This window comes from Macrobrachium rosenbergii, chromosome 1 (assembly GCF_040412425.1).
Source record: "Macrobrachium rosenbergii isolate ZJJX-2024 chromosome 1, ASM4041242v1, whole genome shotgun sequence".
NCBI lineage: Eukaryota > Metazoa > Arthropoda > Malacostraca > Decapoda > Palaemonidae > Macrobrachium > Macrobrachium rosenbergii.
The window spans coordinates 1,006,907-1,027,408 of NC_089741.1; the positions used below are offsets into that span (position 1 = coordinate 1,006,907).

At 36.1% G+C, this 20,502-nt stretch overlaps 1 long non-coding RNA gene across 1 annotated transcript; it reads right to left on the minus strand.

The window, feature by feature from the left end:
* Window positions 1-6,495: 6,495 nt before the first annotated feature.
* LOC136841262 (uncharacterized) lies at window positions 6,496-7,066 on the minus strand. Its single transcript, XR_010853858.1, has 2 exons — window positions 6,884-7,066; window positions 6,496-6,719 (listed from the first exon to the last, which is right to left on the minus strand). It is a non-coding gene; the product is annotated as an uncharacterized lncRNA (long non-coding RNA).
* Between the last annotated feature and the right edge of the window lie 13,436 nt (window positions 7,067-20,502).

A 20,502-nucleotide genomic window follows, 5' to 3' on the forward strand; every position in this document is an offset into this window, starting at 1 on the left:
ACAGATAGGCAACACATGCAGCCGAAGTGACAGCACAAAACAAAACCACAGAAAAAAACAGAACAATACAGAACATATAATGTCAGACCCCCAATAATGCAAAACAATTTGGTAGAGCGAAGCAAATCAAACAAGCAAATGTTTTCCTAACTGGGCCACGGAATGGACGGTCAAGGCCGTCTGCGCCAAATGAATGAACGCGTAAACACCGGGGACTTCCCGAACTGAGAGACAACGGTTGTTGACCCTTTTCGTCCTGGGCGTATAAATGCGTCAGCGATGCTAGTCTGACTTGCGAACACGTGGTTGCCGTCGAGGTCTCGAGCCTATATCTAATGATTCGGTTTCGAAATCACTCGTTTCTACAGGAGGAATATGCGCACTATTCCTTTAATGATTTATCACCTATATAACCTAATTTAATGGCATGCAAGCCGCGTGCAAAGGCTTCCAAAGCTAAGTTTCGGCGATTTTCTCTCTCGTTTTCCTCGGACATGCGCCCTACTATAAAAAAAATTCCTAGGACTAGTCACGTTTTCTAAAGCGTCCTACGCTAAATAAACACAGTTTACTTACGCAGAATTTCCTTGGCCTGTTGCGCTGGCTTTTCAAAGGTTCGTAATCTGTCTCGTATCCAGCTTAGCTGAGCTAATTGCTGATTTTACAAATTGCAACACAAACAACAAAGGGAAGAGGGGATGCAATCATTACGAGAATCACTGGTCAGGTCGCCATTTTTATATGTTTCCTGGTGCAGGTGGATCTTATGACTCCACAATTATTACTTTACTCGAAAATGGCCTTGTAAGATACCCAGGACATATAAAACACAAACAAAAAAAGAAGTACACAGAGCGGAGGGCTCTTCACTAGGGGAAGTGTGTGAAACACGTGGATATAAAAATAGTTATATTTGATAGCACACAAGGTCAAAGGGAAAATTAACTGAAAACACGGTAAATTACTGCCGTAGAAGTCCTCCCGAAGGGGGGGGGAGCTTGGGAATGCCAGGAACACGGACCAAGGATAATTCTGCTACATGCGTCTTCCTGAAACGATATTAGGACCCCCGTTACACATCTAATGCTGGAATTTGGGGATTGAATTACTCGGGGGTGCACTGAAGGCGCCAAAGGACTCCCCGAGGCGTTACTTGTGACTCAGAGGAAAGGAGCTGTGAACACGTGGGCCTGGCTTGAACCAAGGAATATCAGGGAACACAAAGTTATAGGCCCAGAAATTAATAAATGCAAAAGGGCTAAGTAATCGTGACTAGCAACTCGTTTTGGGTACATTACCACATTTGTAGGGGCGTAGGGCTGACGACGTCTTCTGCCGAGAACCACGTGTGGGAGCGTGGACAAATGGTAGCTCCTCCTCTCCAAGGTATTTCTTCAAGTCGTAGATTGGGGCGGAAAAGGGCGCCCTTGGGATGATGAAAAGGCCGCCGTTTAATGTCAGCTCGCATTTGGGAGACTTGCAATCCCCCTTGCAGTCTTCTAAGGCCACGTGGAATGGAACACGGGGCACACAGGGCGGCGATGGGATCCACGTGGCGGCGAGCGGAAGAGGAGGGCAGGGGCAAAGGCCTGCAGAGGCGTGACTGCTTGGCTTAAACTAGCGACCGCGTGTGAGAAAGAGCTGTCCTGGCCCTGACCTTTTATTGCTTCTGGACAGGGGTAGGGGGGGGGGGGCGATGTCCTGACCCAGGTCGCCGACGCGGATATATCATAGAAAACAATCTTACTTCCCTGTACCAAAGAAAACAGTGCAAAGCCAGATTACTGTCCCCAAACTATTATATTCTCTGAGCCCCTATTCCCCTGACCTTCAAAGGTTCAAACCAACCCAAAGCAGGAAAGGAGAACAGTTTCATAGCGTATTTTGGCGCTACTCTTTACAATATATATATATGTATATATATAAGTATATGTATATGTATATGTATATGTATGTATGTATGTATATATATGTATATGTATGTATGTTTATATATTTATGTAAATATATGTATATATATATGTATATGTGTATATATATGTATGTTTATATTTGTACTGGGTCTTTTGAAATTAGAGCCACCCCCTCCACAGAACAAATGGAAAGTTATGAAGTTTTCTGCTGTAGCCTATCTCCAAGTACATTATTTTAAGTTTCTATTATTAAGCTATTTTTTTTATTTTACATTTCTTGTATTTTCAGACTGAGTAATGGAGTTAGATACAGCCATGGCTAACGACTCAGAAGAAATCAGATGGATTGACCGAATCCAGGCTATAACCTTCAGAGAGGCCAGGGATGCTGGCGCATCCTTCATTTCACGTTCCTGGATAGCTAAATACATTAAAAGAGTGAGAATCTTGGAAGGCCTGAAGTCCTTTCTCAGGAGTCAAAAGACATCATAGCTGAGGCAGTGAGTAGACAAAGAAAGTCTTTACATAAGTTTGGCGCTTGAACTTGAAACAAAAAGGGGAAAGAAGAGAAGTTATAGTGCTGTATATCATGAGTTGAAAAAATCTGGTATCAAGCCATTTCATGTTATCAGCAAGCCCAACATCACTCAGCAACAGAGAGAAGACCGTGCATGGTTTTGTGGTTCATTTCTTAAAGATTGGGATGAAGCTGACTTTCTCCATGTTGTCGCATCAGATGAATTCTTCATTTACACAGTCAGGGAGCCAAATCATAAAAATGACATCATTTGGGCTGTAAAGTTGGATGATATCAGCAATGACGTGCGCTATCACTAAGTTGTGAAATTTCCTGAATGTTTGGGAATTTTTCTCTGTTTTACAGCCAAACAGTTCATGTGGATCATCAAAGAAAAAGGACAGTCATGGAATGGCGAATACTTCAGAGAAACTGTGGTTACTGGTGGAGTATTTCCTTTCCTCAAAGATCCTGAAAATGTGTTATCTGTTGAAGAAGTCACATTTTTGCATGCTAAGGCACCATGTTTCAAGGCTCTTCAGACACCGGAGCTGCTTCGAAACAGTGGTATCGATTTCTTCTCATCAAGTGAATTTCCAGGTAGCTCCCCTGATCTTAATGTGTTTGAAAACATTGGTGGTATCTTAAAGGATCGTGTTGAAGCACGCACAGTGAACTATGATGGTATACCAAGCCTCGACGACCTGCGAAGAGAGGTGAACGAAGTGCTAAGGGAAATGGAGTTTGAGTCTCAGCTTTTTTGCGATTTGCTGAAATCACACCCCTCAAGAATGCAGGCTGTGGTACAGGCAGATGGAGGCCACACAAAATATTAAATACTTAGAGAGAAACTTAAATAAATACCTGTTCTGGATTACTTTTGTTTTTGTCCATATCAAGTTTAGTTTATGCTGTTGAGGGGGGCCTCTAATTTTGAAACACCCTGTATATATACAGTATATGTATATACATATGTATATATATGTGTATATATATGTCTGATTACATGTATTTATGTATATATGCATGTATATATATATTTATGTATACATATGCATGTATATATGCATATATACAGTATGTATAATATGTATAATATATGTATTAAATAAATATCTGTTCTGAATTACTTTTGTTTTTGTCCATATCAAGTTTAGTTTATGCTGTAGAGGGGCCTGTAATTTCGAAACACCCTGTATATATACAGTATATGTATATACATATTTATATATATGTGTATATATATGTATGTATACATGTATGTATGTATATATGCATGTATATATATATTTATGTATACATATGTATGTACTGTATATATGCATATATATGTATAATATATGTATATATGTATGCATATATTATATATGTTTATATGTATATGTATATATATGCATATATGTATATGTGTATATATATGTATATATGTATATACATGCATATGTATATATATGTATATATATATGTACAATCACTCAAAAATGTTTTGCAACATACTTCAAAACTTTTCGGACAACAGCTTATAATAGCGACATCTGGCGCTATTTGGCAACTCAGTTGTAAGCGCGTGAAGCAACTGAACTCTAGTGGTGGGTCCGAGAAATTACCTGCAGTTTCCCTTAAACGGGGATTTTCTGATACTGCTTACTGTTGTCATACTTTACTTAATTAAAGGATGTTACTATAATACTTCAGAGGTCATCGCTGTTCTTATATTTTAACATTTTCATCTCCAACTGCCATCACTATCGTTGTTTTATCTCCTTCATATGTGTGAACTTTGTAGACATAGGCCTACGACTGTTATAAGTTGAACTATTAGTGTTATTAACATCAACAAATACGACTTTTGTAAAGATTTGCTTGCACATTATTATTAATCAAATTTTTGAATGACTAATCTTATGTATATTGTGAACTAGTGAAACTTATTATAAAATATACTGAACTAGACTAACAGATTTCACGTCTGTTTTTGTAATACACAGAATATAATCCTAATGGGCGCGCACACACAGCATACACACACATACACACACACTCACACACACATATATATATGTATATATATATATATATATATATATATATATATATATATATATATATATATATATATATATATATATATATATATATATATATATATATATATATATAATATATATATATATATATATATATATATATATATATATATATATATATATATATATATATATATATAATGCGTTATCATGTGTAATTTCTCATTTCTTTCATTGCTACTTAGGCCTATCATTTTGATGCCTCTTATGAAGTTAACCAAATATATAATGCCTATTTTTTTTTTTATTATCTAAGTTTCTAAAGAATTAAAATTAGCAAGAAGTTCAACATTAATTTAGTAACTGCTAAACGCCAGCAGTGAAGAAGACTACCATACTCAACAGTGGAGAATGTCTCCTCCTCATCGCAAAAGATGATTCTTACAGAAATCATCGGCCACTGGGTTATATTATAACGCAAACCCTAGTTTCTATTCTTTGTGTTTCGCTGATATGAAGTGTTTCTTGGCAGGAGTATGATGAAATAATATCTTGGTCTCATGTAGCCTGTTACGGATGGTTTGAGCAGCAACTTGAAGGGAAAGCGTAATGTTCTCTCTTTATGGCAACACCGGCTTGTCAGGGGAGTTAGGCGGAGCTCCTTCAGTGATCATCCAATGATGATCCTTAACAGTAGTGCAACAATGGGGTCGTCCTCCACTTTTTACTATGAATTTATCATAATTCCTCGTTCTCTCTGTTGTTTTATTCCTCTATACATGGTTGTTTTATTTACGCTAAGCTGCCGAGCAATATCTACAATAGAGACATTAGTCTTATGCAAGGTAATGATTGTGGTGCGGTAGTCTGTTGCCCATTTTATCGGTGCAAGTGACGAGACAGTTTAGTTTAATTTTCCTGCCCGAATGTGGAGTCACACGATAACATACGAAGTTACAAGATTTTTTCTTTCTTGTTTTTGACAACAATAATGGTTGAATTCTTTCTTTCTTTATTTATATATAGTTTCATCGATGATTATTCAATATTATTTTATTAGTCAATAAGCTTTTATCTGGATTCGAAATATAGTTTCTTCTTTGACTCTTTTGCCCAATCATCTGAAGTGAAATTTTTCAAAATGTTTCGTAATTTTTCGTAATATGAATTTTTCACTCATCATTCCTTTTTATATTGTTAACCGTATGATTAATAACCAAAGTCGAATAAGAAAATTACATTTCCTTATAAATATCAAAAGAACAAATTACTGTTAGGTGAACGAAAACTTCTGGAACATGTTGCAAAACATTTTTGAGTGACTTTACATATGTATATGTTTAAATGTATATATATACATTGTTTCTCATCCTTGTGTCATTTGTTCAGTGCCTTTTGCAGTGTTTCTTATTCCAGTTTAAAGTGTTCAATTATCAGTTATTCCTTGAGTCCTTGGCACCCTCAGTGCAGACTCGAGTCATATTCTGTGTTATATTTTCCTTTACTGGCGTGTAATGTGTAAATCTCTCTTGCAGAGGGACCTATTCACTGTGCCTTGCCTTTACTCAAGATTCCAATAGGAGGATCTTCAGGCATTGCAAGCCCTTTAATAATTCAATTACCCATTTTCCCTTCTAAATGCTTTTCTTTTTGTAAATATAATTGCTTAATTTATCCCAAGTATTTATGTAATATCTCCTTATGAAGTAGAGCCTTCCGCTCCTAAAATCATCCCTTGTTCTTCGTTTTTCATGATTTCCCTTTACGTAAGTCGGAACTCCAAGGCCAATTAAATAAAGTTTCCGTTGCCGGCCTGTAAAAATCTCTAAAAATCACCTAACCCCAGGAAATTTGTAAAATATATAAATACATTATATATATATATATATATATATATATATATATATATATATATATATATATATATATATATATATTATAGAAAAATAATTTAAGATGTATGATGAATGAATGTTAAACTGAATATTCAATATCCTTTCAGGGAATAATTAAATAAGGTTTCAAATAAAACAGCAAATAATTAATATTAATATTGAAAAAAATTAAATATTTAACAATATTAAAAAATTCGAAAAAATGCAAAATTATGTACACATAGGTTCGTTTTAGATTTCAATATCTGCCGTGAAGAATTATTGCTGTATGCACTCGGAAGAGGTTTGCCGTCGATGCCTTAATTGAAAATATATACTGTACGGTATTGGATGCGATTAACCTCTCCTCCGTACGAACACAAACAATCTGAGAATAAACACTATTTGTCAAAAACGAGCAGAGTATTGAAGCGGAATAGAGCACTTTAATAAGACGAGTAGATCACTGAATCAATTAAGTTTAAATGAATATGCAAGAAAATTAATAAATGAATTTTAACTTGTAATTTAAGAAAAGTAACCTTGCCTCACCTAATGCTTTTGAAGTGGAGGCACGGCGATGAAGGTGAGTAATCCTTCTGCTGTTGTAAGTAATCCTTTGTAAGTAATCCTTTGGCAGATGTAGGTAAATATTCACTGCAATCTAATGGTAAGTGGTAGAGTCATGAGCCGGTAGAAGATATGACGATGATGTCCAGCTTATGTGTGTCGGTTAAAAGGTAAGTCACGCCATGGATGATGAGTACCTGACCGGAGGTAGGATGTGTTACCTCCTTTAATGGCTGATTAAGTACCGACTTCTGCTCTCCGAAAAGAACAGTGAAGTAAAGAACAGTAGATCACTCCTGGAGAGGAAATATGTAAACAGGCAGTATCAAAATGTTCAGTAGTTTAACTGCATTTTAAAGAGCAGTAAAGGCTTGGCAAGCTATTTAAACTAATATAATTATTATTTTAACATTAAATAATTATTATTACTTTAACTTTAAAGAACCATTATTTAAATAATTAAGTAAGCAATATCAAAGCAATAAAATAATCAGCATTTGATTCAGAAACCTAAACGATATTAATTACTTAAAAATAGGTAATTTCCCAGTTTAAATGAAAACAAAAATATTAGTAAATAAATAAATATATACAAAGAATCAGAAATAGTGTTAACTTTTTTTTTCTAACATATATATATATATATACAGTATATATATATATATATATATATATATATATATATATATATATATATATATATATATATATATATATATATATACATATACATATATATACAGTATATATATATATATATATATATATATATATATATATATATATATATATATATATATATATATATATATATATATATATATATATATATATATATATATATATATATATGTGTGTGTGTGTGTGTGTGTGTGTGTGTGTTTGTTTGTGTGTGTTACGCTCGTGGTGCCATGAAGATAAATAGATGCCTCTAAATATGGCCTTTGATAACTACACCTGACTGAGGGTGACTGCACTCCTGTGAAAAGAAAAGTTATAAGTGAAAAATACTCAAAATTTGCTACTAAAGTAAGGATTGGAGGTAAACTTAGGGTGTCCACTAAACAGTATAATTCACTAAAGCAACTGGAGGATGAAATATGTACAGGAGCTGACAATGGAGCTATGTGGCACTGTCGAGATTTACGTTACTCAAATCACAAATTCTAGAGGAAAGTGCCACAAACTGCATATCTTTAAACACTAGGCCTTTCTTAGGCTAACAAGCAATATGTGTAAGGGATGATCCAAAGAATGCCCTGGATGGGGCACCTGTGTTGGTAGGAAGATGGCACCGTTGATCTACAGCTGATAACACACAACAGGTACTCAAAACCACAAATCTGCAAGATCCTGAAAGCTGAAAACATGCGAGTGGGCTCGAGTAAAAGGACAATGAATTTACATAGGCAAAATCAAAGTACTGAAACACAAGTACACAAATAAGCACTAAATTATATCACTATTGATCACGCTTTCCACCATAGTCAAAATCACACCACTCTCTGAACGAGAGTAAAGAGGTTTGGTTATAGGAATTAGGAGAACAGTTATAAAGCAGGTAGGATAAAGATAGGTGAGGTCGACAAACAACTTCCGTTCACATTACCTTAGTCCATGGATGGGACATAAGGTTTCGTAAAGCCAGGTTTCTGCAGTAGGGCGTCAGCGGAGGCGTTGTCACTCAAGATTCCCTACCATAGAGGAAATAAGTCAAATTATAGGGGTAATGGTGGGCTAGCAAGACATCAGCGTGCAGAGGATAGCAGCTGGATACAACAGCCTTCAGTGTAGCAGCATAAGGAATATGTCAAGTAGGACTCAAGTGTAAACTATCGATGACTTCTGGTCAGAGGGATGTCATCAGGTAAATCAGCAGAGTGGCATCATGGAAAGGCTAGCAGAGGTCTACTAGCAGAGGGACGTCCAGTAGCGTGAAGTCGGGAGAGCAGACTACCAGAGTGACGTCTTGGGGAGAACTAGTAGCGTGGGTGCCAGCAGGGAGATGTCTTAAGAGTAACTAGTAGAGGATCTACTAGCAGCGTGACAGCGTAAGGGTGACTAGCAGAGGGTCTCCTAGCAGAGTGGCATCTCAGAGGTAACTAGCAACGAAGGGTTTGTTGGAGCCAGTATATGTACCACAGCTGGTGCTGATGGTGGCCGTATTTTGACACTTCTGACAGCCTATTCTTAATGGGGTCCTCCATTGTCCTCTTTGCATGGCATATCGTTAATCTGGCCAGGTACCTAGAAAGGTCTTTGAATGGCGGCCAGATAAAGGTTCAAGAGGAAGCAGTGGCAATGGGGTGACAATTAGATGGGAGAGTTGAGGGTTAGTAGGCAGAGATGCAGGTGTGTGTCAGGTCAAGACGGTGACCCTTGATGGCAGCGCAGGTAGTTGGAGAGGAGAGAAACCTCAGCAGAATGCAAAGGGACACGATTGACTGGGAAATTGAGAACAATAGTAACAATGGAAGGAACTTTCAAAGGGGTGTGCTACTAGCAAGCGGCTGCTAAAATTGTCACCTGAGGGGAGGATTACTAGGGTCAGGTCAGAGCAGTAATGACTTGCGGTACAATCCTGCAATTAGTTTCTCGTTAGCCACCTGTATTGGCTTAACTCTGCCTGGGAAGGCATGGGAATGTTTGTGAAACTTCAAAGAACATAGTACTTCTTTTGAAATGTAAATTACTGTATATTGGGGAATGAATATTTTATTTAAACTTATATTCGCAGAAATCAAGAGGAAAAATCGTTATATATATATATACATAAATATATATATATATATATATATATATATATATATATATATATATATATATATATATATATATATATATACTGTATATATATATATATATATATATATATATATATATATATATATATATATATATATATATATATATATATATATATATATATATATATATATATATATATATATATATATATATATATATATATATATATATATATATATATATATATATATATATATATATATATATATATATATATATATATATATATATATATATATTAAGAGAACAGAGAAAACGTATTTTTTCAAAGTGGAAATATCCTATTTCCATCTGGGTCTGTAGAAAGAACCATAAACTCACAAAAATCTCCCCGCCTGTCAAACAAGTCTCCAACCACAACTTCAAGAACACAAGTACTAACAAGGTGCTAAGAGAAATTGCATCTGGCCGTGCCGTCGAAATCCACGGGATCTCCGAGGGGAAGGGCTGTAAGCATATGGTTAGTATAAAGCACCCCTCACCCCCTTTCCTTCGAAGGAGAGCCCAAGGAAATATGCCACTCCCACAGGTCAGGTCTAGTTGTTTTGGCCAATCAAATGCCATCAATGCCAGAGACCTAAGGACGTCCTACAAGGAGCAAAATACACAATGATCAACGGGAATTCCTTAAAACACACCTCCAAGAGTTGGAATGAAGCAAGTGGAGGCGTTGCCTCAGGAAAAACAGTAGGCTACCTGCCAGGACATGACGTCATAGTTGACACAAGGGGAAATAGCAGATATAAGGAGAGACACAGGGAAAATAGAGAGTCGAGACAGAGTTGAACAGAGTGGCAGGCAGAGCAAAAGAGAGAGAGTTCCAAAGTGAGGGGAAGCAGAAAGAAACTGAAAGACAGCGCTAGAATAAGTGTGTAGTGGTGATCAACTCTCAGAACATTAGTCCCCTTAATCAAATTCGTTAAGTCTCTCGATCCAACATTCAGAGTCTCGAACCAGTAGAAACATAGGGTGGAAACTATAAGAATAAAAGCGAGAAATAAAAGAAAAAAACTGGAATAATTAATCATTTTCCCCCTAGACCTTAAATATTTTGGAAGAATTTAGTAGTTTTTCTAAAGAATCACTTGTTCCTTCTTACAATAATTACCACACACCCCTACCCCGGACACGTTACCTTAGATGTCATGCCCTTATAAAGAGGAAAGAATCGGGGCACGACATATATTGACAAATATATAAATATATATATATATATATATATATATATATATATATATATATATATATATATATATATATATATATATATATATATATACATATATACATATATATATACATATATACATATATATATATATATATATATATATATATATATATATATATATATATATATATATATATATATATATATATATATATATATATATATATATATATATATATATATATATATATATATATATATATATATATATATATATATATATATATATATATATATATATATATATATATATATATATATATATATATATATATATATATATATATAGATAGATAGATAGATAGATAGATAGATAGATAGATAGAGAGATAAATAGGTAGATAGATATATAGAAAGATAGACTGGTAATGTTTAAAGAACTACATCTCGTAAACTGAAATGACATTTAAGTTTCAACGCATTTGCAAGGTTCTCTAATCTGTTTTTTTCCACAACAAAAGCTGCCCTGTACTTGGCAGCACGGCAGTGGGAACGATGCGGAAATGTTTTTTTTTGTTATAAGTGGGAAACACGTTTTTCGTTTCAATGAGTAGTAACCGAAAACTTTTAAAAGAGTTTATGTTCTTTTGTTGTTTGAATCACTGTTGTTTTGGCTATATGTACGAAATACATTTTTACGCTAAATTGCGAGGATTTCAAAGCGTGGACATTTGGCACCATTTTAGAGTTCCTACGATTTGGCTTGTCTTTTTCTTTCCATGTAGTACTTTTTCTTTTAGTTAAAATTGCCTTCTTCCAAAGATTAATGAATTACGTTCATTAACAACAGAAGCCTCAGTCCACGTTTTATACTTAATTTTTCGAAATATATAACAATACTTGAGTTACTGTCTCTAGTAGTTGCTCTGCTCGCTGATTAAAAATCATCTGTCCAATGAATTTTTTCATTTTTTTAAAAACCTATTCATTCACTCATTATTATTATTATTATTATTATTATTATTATTATTATTATTATTATTATTATTATTATTATTATTATTATTTATAAAATGAACCTTATTCATATGGAACAAGCCCACAAGGGTTATTGACTTAGAATTCAAGCTTCCTAGGAATATGGTGTTCATTATAATGAAGTAATAGAAGGCAATGGGAAATACAAATAGAGATCACTTATTAAAAGAAAAATGTAAATGAACAAATTAATCAATAAAAATGTAAATAAATTATTAAAAAACAAGGAGAATTGTATTGCATCTTCGCTTGAACTTCTGAAGTTCCAACTACACGACATCCTCAGGGAGCCTGTTCCACAGTCCAACGGTGTGAGGAATAAAGGACCTTTGGAACTGAGAAGTTCGACAGAGAGGCACGTTTACTGCATATTGGTGCTGCTGTTCAGCGAATCTGGTTGTTCTTGGCAGGAAAAGGGGGTCAGGGATCAACTGTGAATGTGAAAGATCTATATTAAAATACAACTTATAACAAACATGAGACCATCCATCGATGGTTCAAGTCATAACTGCTAATATTAGGAAACAGAAACCTACCACCACGAACCATTCTATCTAAAAGACATAAATCTCTGGCAGAAGCAGACCTCCACATCGGAGAACAGTACTCTAGTAAAGAAAGGACAAATTGCCTAAAACAGGTTGCACTGATTTTTTCACTGTTATAAATGTAAGAGGCCTCACATACAGTGCCTAACTTGCATGTGGCGTTTGCTGAAACTTTCATTAGATGTTCCTCAGAAGTAAGATGTAAATCAAAAGTTACACCAAGAATAGTTAAAGCTTCAGACTCATTCAGCAAGGTCTTATCCACCTAAAGAAGAGGATAGGGTGGAAAATCTGAATGAGATCTACTGATCAAAAGTGTTTTCGTTTTACTGGAGTTCAACCTTATACACCACTGACTACACCATCCACTAATTCGCTACTTGTCATGACTGAGGCTAAGCACAGCTTCATTTCTCATAAGGTGAGATTTTACTACACCCACAAGTGTTGCATCAATTTTGTTTTCCAGGCTAACAACCATATCACTTGTATATATACTAAAAATAGCAGAGGGCCAAAAACCCTACTCTGTGGAACTCCAGACACAATAGGTCTTGGTTCGCTTAAGATCTCATAAACGGCAACTCACTGCTGCTTACCTGGAAGGTAATTCTGACATATATACTCACACCAATTCTTATATTCATTAGAATTGTTCGGGAATGTAATCCTTCTCTAAAATTATAATCTCATTTTACCGATTCATAAAATTTCAAATAAAAAGGATAATGAATAATTTTGAATAGTTTAAGGAAGTCTAGCAAGTCTTAAGATACCACTGGTAATAAACACAGCTCTCTCCAAGTATAGGAAGAGCAGGTAATTATCTGATCCTTCTCGACAGTTGAAGAGCTAACCGCATATCATGTCCAAAGCTGTAATTTCCCCTCATGTCCACAGCTCTAATCTACTCTCATGTACACAGCTCTAGCTTCTCCACATGTCCACAGCTGTAAATTCCTGTTCAGTCAAGTCCTTTCCCCTTAAAGAGGCCAAATAGCATATAAAACCCCATTGAACACCTTTTTTCTGGCTGTTGTATTGCCTCAGTCTCATGGTGCAGGTGTGAGGAAATGGTATCAGACTGTCAAACACCATCACAAAATCTGATGTGTAACCACAGGTTAGAAAACCATCATCATCCGCATGTACAGTTTTCGTAAGTGCTACAGCAGTTTCACATCTTCTTTGCTTATTATCATAGTTTCATGAAAGAGCTTTTGTTGGAAACTTCTGGCATTTTGTAGTTACTAGTAAATAGGACTCTCTCATAACAGTTGCCAAATACCCCTATCCCTTTGTTTAATCTAAAAAAAAAAACTAAAAGTTCGGCAGCTCGAACTGCGCCATGCATGGCGGCATATGTGGTGTAACAATATCCATTGAAACTTGATACAATTGATGGAAGCTTAGCTCTAAAACTCAGTACTTGAATGAACCCAAGGAATTGCTTTAAAGATTATGAGCCATCAGGGACTAAAATGTCGAAAAGCACCGTTAAGATAAGACAGAACTTTACCGTAAACACTAAACTGCATTCAACCCAATTCCAGAATCCGTTTTGTAACCATCTGTTTAAATTGGAGTACCATTTAGATGCAGTGAAGTAAATTCCAAAAAAGATCAAATGTATTTTTCCCACTGACAGAGGAATTTTCAACCTAAATAAGATATGAAAACGCCATTATTATATAGTTTCATTTGATGAATAGCTAAAAATTTTCATGGCAAAACTTGAAATTGGGTATGCCCAGTTTTCAATTAATTGTATCCTCTCAAAGAGAAATTGGTCTTTGCATTCTAGAATGACATATAGAATAAATACTTAAAATCTCTATTGCTTAGTACATTTGGGATTCTACAAAACCCAGTTCGGCTTCCAAAAATCAAGGTCTGAAAATAAAGCTTATAATGAATCTCTCAGCGGGAGAGACTAAAAGACCCTTTTGCTGTTTAGATTCCTGTTTCCCTAATTGGAAGATATTTGGAATTTTAGGTAGTAATGGTAGGACCTACTTATTTGACTCAGGAAGATGCACTCTGGATAACCCCAAAGGGCTAAAGGAGAGTATGATATCAAGGTCATATCCAGTTCAAAGTTTAAAGTATATGAAAGGTAGAATTTATAAATACCTTGCATCCATAAGTTAACTTGGGCAGAAGCAGTTTTATATATAACTCTTGTAATGACTACCTTGTCACTGACAGGAAATGGTAATTCATGATCATTCTAGAAGGAAGCACCTCAGTCTTTGTTGCCAGTCAATAGAGATCATGGATATAGTCCTCGGTTGTTGTTCCTGGTCAGTGGAAATGATGGTTGTAACCCTCAGTCCTCGTTACCGGTCAGTATCTGTTATTGCTGTAGCCCTTAATCCTTATTATCGGTTAGTAGACATCAGGTATGCATCCTCGATCCTGATCAGTAGAATTAATGGATACAGCCCTCAATCAGCATCACTGGTCATGTAGAAATCATGGATGCAGCCTCCATTCCTCATTGTTGGTCAGTAAAAATCATGGATACAGCCCTTAATCCACATTGTTGGTCAGTAGAAGTCATGGATGCAGCCCTTGATCCTTGTCACCAGTCGGTAGTAATCATGTTTGTAGCTCTTGATCCATGTTGCCATTCAGTAGAAATCATGGGTGTAGCCCTCAATCATTGTCACTCTGTCCTTGGTCCTCATCACTGGTCAGTAGAAGTGTGGTCGATAGTCAGTAGAAATTGTGGTTACAGCCCTGATTGCTGTCACCATAAGTAGAAATCACTGAGGTAGCCCCCAGCCATCGTTAAAGGTCTGCATCATACTAGGTACCTCTAAGGAGACAAAACTAGACGCTATACAACATATTGGAACCCAAGTGGAAGAGCAATGCGTTTACAATTGTGAATGGAAAATTTGTGATGTATTTGGATGCTGAACGAAGTATGACAAGTAATGGGTGCCTTTTATTATGTGAGGAAGATTTTGGGGATGGACCAGAGTTTCTTTGTTTGTATAATTTTGCTTTAATAAAAGAAAAACAAATTTGTACGTAACGGTAAATAGTCAATATTTATAAAAGAGTGGGGATGAAAGAGAATGGTTCCAGGAGAGTAAGTGTAGAGAATGTGAATGGTTGTTGAATTGCGGGATTAGAGTGGAATAGAAAATAATAGAAAAGAAATATACAATTTTTTGAGGATGCTTTTATTAAAATGCACCAAAAAGTAAAAAATTTTTTGAGGCACCAGGATTTTCTTACAATTAATCATGTCTACAAAAATAAAAGCGTGACCACCAACATGAAAGGAAATGCTACAAGAAAAAAAAAATACTCAGCATTTTCATTGAAAATAAATGCAAATGTTTCATGTGGATCCAACGAACAACATTTTATTACTTTACAGCCATCACCTCCCACACCTCATAGAGTGATTAGTATTCCTACTGGAACGACAAAGATATCACTGCGCCTCTTGCAACATGTGATTTACTATGATTTATTCCACGCACGTTTACGTTATGATCAGTGACTTACATGTTTGTTGGACAATAATTTCTCATTCAGTTCATTTCGGCTAACGCATTGTTTCAAGGCTGAGTTCCTCATAGCCTGGAGCAGTTCAGGTCATCAATATATAGACCATCGCCAGATCTAACTCTACTAAGAGCTACATATGCCTGGCCATCTGCAAAAGCTTTGAGCCTAGATGTACTACAGCGTAATCGACAGTGCTGCCATGCACCTTATGCACTGTTGAGGTCCATGATAGTATTAGCAGAAGCATTCTTCTTTCTGCAATCCCGTAGCTGTGTTTGGCTGGGAATTGCACTGATTTTGGTTGTATTATGTGAACTCCATCTCTCCCAAAATCTACCGCAACTGAGGGATATCTGTATCATACAATTGTGTTCTGCAGAAGTGGGGCCAGATGATTTGCATAATTGTCCCTATTGAGCTGTTCACTTTCGCTCCCACAAATATCTGCAGCTCCTTCAGCAAACCTCCAGTTTTGTTGATATTAGCCGGTAATATATTGTTTATGTTTACATCTGTGGTGTTTCGTGTTGCGTCAACCAGCTGGTCCTGCGCTCTGATCTTGAATATTTGTGCATTTTGGCCTCTGAAGCGTTCTAGGACTGCCTTGTTATGATCACCTACTTGCTGATTTGTTGGGTAGATGTGCAGAGCCTTCCCTATTGAGAAGTCACCAGTTGCTTCATTGTTAATTTTGCCCAGTAACACCGTTAGGTGCTCAGAAGTAAGTTGTCCTGCTCACAGCGCATTCAGGATGTCTGTCAATGTGGTGTCTCCTTGTTGTTGCACATTCTGCTTCAACTTAACTAGCGTGAATAGGTGCCATAAGTTTGTTGCGGGAGCTAATCTAGGCAGTTGGTTGAAACTTGATTACTCTAACTGGCAGCAATTGCATCAAGTCACCAAACAGCAGGACGCTGATTCCTGTGAAAAGGTCTTTGCTATTTTTTAGTTGTTTCAGACGTGAGTCTATCATGCATAGCGTCTCATAAGGGACCATTGAGATCTCATCTATGAAGAGGAACTCAATGTTTTTCCATGGTAGGCGCATGATTCTGAGATAGTTACCGGTCATGAGTGGCATGTTGACAAGTCTACCACCTTTCTGAACTGGAAACTTCAGCAAGCTGTGCAATGTACTTCAGGCTACTATTCGTGCTGCTACTCCAGTTAATGCTCCAACTTTGACTACATGTTTTCTGTAACAGTGGTTGATTGGGTTCTTGAGGATTCTGCAATCAATATTCATGCCTTATGATTAGCAAATATGTCCTGCAGAGCTTGTCACAGTGTGATGCTAATGCTATGATTCTAACAATCTTTACAGACTTCCAAAGAGTCGTGGATCTTCATCATAATTGATGCTGAATGTGTTGTCGAAGATGATGAAATCTCTGTTGAATGACGTCAAAGTTGTGGACAAATAGGTATCCACAGTCGGGAATCGGATGTGCATTAGGACTGTTGCTTGAGGCTGAGTGTATGGCTGGGTACATTTGATCAGCCTCGATCGTGTTCCTATCCAAAGTAGTCTTCTTCCATAACTGTAGTGGAAGTATGGCTGCTTGTACGGTGTATGATAATACCATTGCACAGCATTGTACTCCAGCCCATCCGGAGGTGAAGATTCCGTGTTCTGCTTGATGCCATGAAGCTCGTGTGATTCTTGATGAATCTCCAATGGATATATAGGTGCTTGCCTCATCTTGTTCATCGATAGCTTGACCTTCCACTGGCGTATGAAGAACTCATGTAAAATCTTGTTCGTTCATTTGTACGTCTTGGTTGATAATGACATCTCAGTATAATGAATTGTTAGCGATCAGCCACCATAGTGCACCAAACCGCATTGGCCAGCATACTGAGAACTCTCTTGTGATATTTATGTTCTCACGATGTTCAGTTACAACTACTATGGCGGAATTTTATGTGGATCTTGGTAGCATGTTTGGAAGTTTCTCAGTAACTTTGAAGGGGTCCTGCACAAATAGAACTGCTTGTCCATGAAAACCATATTGTCTGGATTGCTCATCATACTTGATTACCTTGAGAAATGGTGTTATTCTTGCTAATAGTCGCTGTTCAGCCTGTGATAATACTTGAATAACTCAGGTATATCTCCAGGTTGAGATTGTTCCAATATGCCTTCAGCAGATGTGTTTTCTTCTTGCTGGTTAGGTGAGTTTTAACAACTCAGGTGGCAAGCATGTGACAGCATCGGCGCCCCGTGTACATTTTGCGACCTGATTGGAATAGCATTGCATGGTGCAAACCTCACAACTCTGGTGTTTCTAAGGCCCTAGCTTGAAACATGTGCTGTTTTGTACGATACAGTCGTGCTGCATGTTGATCTGGTGTCTCAGCAGCCCTAGCTTGGGGTTTATGTTGGCGATCTCATTGTAAGCGAATTTCACACTGTTCACTTGATTCTCACTACATGTTATTTTAACACTTGTGTAGCCATGAATGCTTAGCATCTTCATCTTCTGCTGCTCACTTTTCCTGTATTTCTAAGAACCTTCTCCAGCCATCGTTTTCTTTGTGTAGCAGTTTTTCCCAGTCTACATTGCATTGTTTCTTTAATTATTTCAGTTGAAGCAAGGAAGCAAGGTAAAGCAAGGAAGCAGTGCTCCACCATGCAGATGGCTAAAGACCATGTGCTCTGCTGCGGGAGAAGTATAATACTACTTGTGTGCTTATTTTCTAGTGAGCAAAACTTAACCGTTAGAGTGAGTCCATATGCATTTGAAATTTCCCCCCGAGTGCGTAAAACTTCATAAAAAAATGAAAATGCTCCAGTTGGCTTCATATAACTTTTGCTATAGGAACATACCCTATATTTTCCATATCTGACATTATTTTTATCTTAAAGATGATTAAAGTATTAAAAAATGCTAAGTTTTTTTAGAAGAATGGTAGAAAATAGCAAAAAAAAAAAAAAAAAAAAAAAAATTAGGTGGCATTATACATAACTATTGACCGACCATTTTTGGGGGGGCGGTAAATCTAAAGAAAAGGCATGTAAAACCAAAAGTAATCTAACCTACACAGCTATGCACGTTTAGCTAAATAAAAAAAAGGAAATGCAAGAACAAATAATAATAATGTTAGATTTTATGAGAGTTTAGTTTGCATTGCTCGGTCAGTACCAGCTTTTCAACATTTTCCAAATAAACTTGCCAAATCAATAATTTCCCAGACAATGTCCACGAAGCATAGTCTGCTTAAAACATGCATTTTTTTTTTATTTCCCAACCAATGTCCACAAATTCTAGCCTGCCTAAAATGCGCAGGAGTGAGTGGTTAGCCTAGGTTGGGCTATCTTCCTCCTCTCTTCCTCTACCTCCTGTTTTCTATTTATATTATATATATATATATATATATATATATATATATATATATATATATATATATATATATATATATATATATATATATATATATATATATATATATATATATATATATATATATATATATGGAGAGCCTATAGGTTACAAGTATGTTATGACTTACAATACACGGTGAATGTTTAAGTAACAAGTGGGGAGGAAAACTATCCAAAAATCTTGAAGATAATGTTTAACTATTATCTGACGCATTTCCGAATTAGGTAAAATTGAGGCGTCAGGCTTCTCGAGACGTGGGAACAGGTCACATGACTTCGTAGGTGCGTTTACCAAAAATGTCCAGGTTCTGGTGGGAAACGTGTGTACGTGCGTTTTTTTTGGGCGGAGTCCCAGGGTGTGAAGGGATTAAATATGGGAAAAAGAATCATTAGAAGACCAACATTGAACATTATTAGAGTCTTCAAGTGAAAACTTTGTGGTTTGAGATTTATCATCCAAGACTGTGAACATTGCTGTTTGGAGGTAGGAACCACATTCAATTTCCCAAACTGTAGATTGTTTTTCTCCATTTTTATAATGTCTTTTTTAAAGCATTTATTGTATGATATATATTTTATGAGTAACAGGGAGGAATTCCCATATCTTTATTTTTATGATTTTGGCTTAATAAGGGATTCATTTGACTTCTTCAGATGTTTTGCTGAGAAAGAGGTTGAAGATGTGTTCATTAGAAATGTAATGGACTTTGGCTTATTTTGACCTATTGCAAGTTACAGTGTAAGATTATAAAGTGAATGATCTTTTGGAAACCTTAATATACCATTTTATTCCATCTCTTGTTTCCTGCAATCAAGTTATGTTAGATTTTGTCAAATGAATTATTTTAGGTAAAGCTCGTTTCGCTGTAGACCTGAGAGAGAGAGAGAGAGAGAGAGAGAGAGAGAGAGAGAGAGAGAGAGAGAGAGAGAGAGAGAATGCAGAGTGAGTGAGTACTGATATGCTCTACCAGCAGCCTCTGATGCGGCCACTACCAAGGCTACCAATAGATAGGACGTCTCAACTTTATAGTAACAGGTAAGCAACGAAATTACCTCTCAACTGGACTACATATATATGTATATATATATATATATATATATATATATATATATATATATATAT